The sequence below is a fragment of the Crocuta crocuta genome, unplaced genomic scaffold, assembly GCF_008692635.1.
Source record: "Crocuta crocuta isolate KB4526 unplaced genomic scaffold, BGI_CrCroc_1.0 scaffold348, whole genome shotgun sequence".
NCBI lineage: Eukaryota > Metazoa > Chordata > Mammalia > Carnivora > Hyaenidae > Crocuta > Crocuta crocuta.
In genome coordinates, this window is record NW_027529573.1 from 8,197,410 (window position 1) to 8,201,344 (window position 3,935).

At 36.8% G+C, this 3,935-nt stretch overlaps 1 non-coding gene across 1 annotated transcript; it reads left to right on the top strand.

Moving 5' to 3' along the window:
• Positions 1-1,313: 1,313 nt before the first annotated feature.
• LOC144229575 (U6 spliceosomal RNA) lies at positions 1,314-1,416 on the top strand. The gene has a single exon (XR_013334524.1). It is a non-coding gene; the product is annotated as a U6 spliceosomal RNA (small nuclear RNA).
• The last annotated feature ends 2,519 nt before the right edge of the window (positions 1,417-3,935 follow it).

A 3,935-nucleotide genomic window follows, 5' to 3' on the forward strand; every position in this document is an offset into this window, starting at 1 on the left:
TTTTGCAAATACAAAAATAAAATGTAAAATGGCATTTAGGAAATGCATATGAGTTTCTGTTAAGTCCATATATTTCAAGGTAGTAATACTTCCCATTTAATTCATAATTTCACAACAAAGATTTCATTGAAACTTCTGACCCCTAGTTAAAGTTTATTATCGTGATTTCACAGTTTTTTCTTCCTCTCATCAAATCCTGGTGTGCTGGACTGAATGGGAGCTCTTGATCACTGGGAGAGACAAGATGTGTGCAAGATGTATGAGGTCATTAGTACTTGCTGAGCACTCACTCTGAGCAGTTATTTGGCACTTCACATACACCACCTAATCCCCATCTTCTCACTTCTGTGAGGTCAGTATAATCACATCCCAATTTTACAAATAAGGGAACTACAGCACAAGATGTTAAGTCATTTTCCCAAGGTTAATGGAATTTGACCAAGATCTGTTCCAAATCTGTGTTTTTTCCCAAAATGCAATGCAACCTCCCTAGACTAAATACTTTACTTTGCAGGTAGTAAGTCTCAAGGGGCAGGCAAGTTAAGAAAATAAACAGCTTCAAGTAGCTTCACAGAAATACATCGATAATAAATCCCAAATGGATCATGTAAAGTCACTAACACATTTGGGGAATGTTCCTGATCTTTCAGTTTGTCAGAGAAAACTAGACCTTTCTAACATGCATCTCTTGGCACCATTCTCAGGATATAACTGAACTGATAATAGATCTGATCTAATATGGCAGTTCTTTGTTTCATGCATATTCCAAACGTATTCATCAAATAACTGAATACAGCTGCGGATCAGCCATTTCACTCTGAGTTGACCAGAATCACCTCAGGCAACCAGCTGCAAGCTATTCAACATCTTTTTCCACTCTCACCTCCTTCCCAATTGCCTTATTGTAAGATGGGGTTTGTTTCCTCTTTCCCACAACTCACTTTTTCCTGCCTCCTAAGGCTTCACTTCTGCAATCACAACCTCTCTTTAATATCCTCAATTTATCTCCTTCTTCTGGTTCCTTCAAGCAAGTGGAAAAGTCTTATCCAAGTAAAAAACTAAATCAAACCCCTTTCAAACCAGAAAACAAGCAAACAAAAACCTCCATCATACACTTCTGTTGGCATTTTATACTTCCTGTCCCCTTACAGCCTGGCTTCTGGAAAGGGTGGTCTATGATCTTTTTTCTACTTTCTCACTACCCACCTATTCCCCATCCCACAACAATCTGGCTACTGCCCTCACCATTCCACTGAAATTAGCCTTGCAGAGTTACAAATGCTCTTCTAGTTGCTTAATTCAATGGACACCATGTGCTTCTCCAGCTTATATACTCAAATTGGAAAGATGTGGAGAAGATTGTCATGGTCTCCGGGCAAGAATAATAAGCAAATTCATGCAGTGCTTCATATTTTTATAGTAGGAACTCATTTTGTTATATATAGACATATCTGGATATAGAGAATATATTTGCATATAGAAAAAGTAGAAAGATACACATCAAAATTTTAGCAGAAGTTATGCTGGGTGATAGCATTTAGGGCAATTCTTTATATATACATATATATAAAGAATATATATATTTCATTATATATATATATCTGTGTATATATACATATATATTTCAATGTATCTAATGATATTTCTTATCTAAATAAAAATAAATATGTCACCTCAAAAATTCTGTGACCTTTCTCAGTTCTTACCTTATTTGATCTCTCAGTATTACTGTTGTTCTCTTTCTTTGGCTTAAAGGACACCACTCTCTGCTGGTCTTCCTCTACCATCTTGACATCTTGTTCTTAGTCTCTCCCTCTTCTATGCATAGTGTCTGAGTGGCCTCAATCATGTCAGTGGCTTATATGATGCTGAAAACTCCCAAATCTATTTCTCTAGCTCAGAATTCCTGCCCGAGTTCTAGCCTCTTATATGCCATCATTTGCTAGGTTTCCAAACACTCCAAAATGAACTCATCCTCTTTACCCCAAAATTGGTCTAACTCTTCTAGTCATATGTCAATGAACAGAACCACTATCAATCTAGCTTGTCAGAAATGGAGACATCATTTTGTATTCCTTTTTTTTTTTTTTCATCATTTTGTATTCCTTTCCTTTCTCTTACCTCCTACATCAAATCACCACTGCTTTCATCAAGGTTGTCACCATTTCTTCTTTAGGGCTAATGAAACAACCTCTTGACTGTCATGTTGGCCTCAGTCTTAGCCCCCTCTAATCCCTCCTCTATTCTGCAGCCTTAGTGGTTTCTCCAAAATATAAATTACATCCTGTTGCTCTGTGTTGAAAAGCCTCTGATGACTCTCTTCGCCTAAGGATAAAGTTCCAAGTATATTTACTGTCATCCACTAGAGACTTATTACTCAGCATTCATCTACCTTACATTTTCAGTCTTTGTGAACTTTAGATTTGGTGAACTGCTAGCAATTCTCCAAACATTCCATATTCTCTGACACCTCTCAGCTTTTGCCCATGTTATTCCATCTAGAAAAAAAAAAAAAAAGGTTTTCCCTGTTTTCTTAACTTGGTTTACTCTCAGTTATCCTTTGACACTCAGCTCAGGCTTCATTTGTTGACCCACTCACACCACACTTGCTCTCAGAGCACATTTGCTTCCCTCTACTGTGCTATGAACCACATTCCATTTTAATTTTTCACTCATTTGTCTCTTTCACAGTAGAATGTTCAGATCCTTAATACAAGGACTGTGAATTTAATTTTTTTTGAATCTACAGATAAGCAAACAATTGGCATAAAAAAGGCAACCACTTTGCAGCTGATATGATGAGGAGATACAAAACAAGGTCTCTTGAACAAATTTACCCATAAGATATTACAGTGTCATTCTTCAAAAGTCACTAAAGTAAATATAAGTGTATCTAAGGGTATTTGCTCAACCCCTGTACTGACAACTTAAATAGCTCAAAATTCAGGAAGAGCTCCAGGGGGGAAAAAAATCAGAACTTGAATTAGAGCCATTTTTTACTGACAAGCATAAGGTCTTTTAAGCTGGCACTTTGCTGCAGGAATGCCATGATGTAATGCAGGGAACACAGCACACGAAGTGAGAAAAACAGTTTCTAGTTATATCTTTACTTTCCAGCTACCCAAATGATTCTCTTGGCAAATCACCTGCTTCATCTGAAATTGTAAGGCAGCACCTTTATGAGCCTGAAAGAACCAGATGGTCTTCTGTATTCCCTTTAGCACTAAAATAAATAATTATAACATTTCCATGAGCATACTTTTCAACAAATTGTCTTCAGTTCTTATAATACAAACGAGATAATATCCTAACTGTATATGATTATTGGGGGCCTTATTTAAGTAAGAAGTCCCTTAAGGGCTACCAAATAAGATTTGTTAACTAAATTTAAATACTGTCTTTTGCACACTGGTATGACTGATCTCACAACAGGAGGGCATGGCTCTACATTGGCTCTTCAATACTAGAGAGAAATACCTGTCACCAATGAACCTTGGTCCAAACTCCTCCCTCTCATCTGACCAAAGACAAGAATGCATAAAATGCTCCTTTGACTAGATAGAAAACAGAGGGAACAAATGGCCTCAAGTAACACTGAAGACAGAATTCTTTTTAAAATATAAGACAATTAATATTGTAAATACTGCATCTAACATACATCTTCCTCCACTAACCCCTCAAAACATACTGTTCTTTCTCTTAAACACAATCTCAATTCATTTAAATATTATGTATCCACAGGTTTGTGTTAGGACTGGATGTCTGTTCAGCTCAGGGAAGAAAATTATAATTATTCCACGACAAATTCCATCACTGGAATTTCCAATTTGCCATTTCTTAGTTCAAGTTTGGGTTTGTCCCTAAATGAGATCTGATAGCAAGTCAGCTGGGAACTTCTGGGAAAGGTCTTTCTGAAGAATAGGCAGACATGTTAC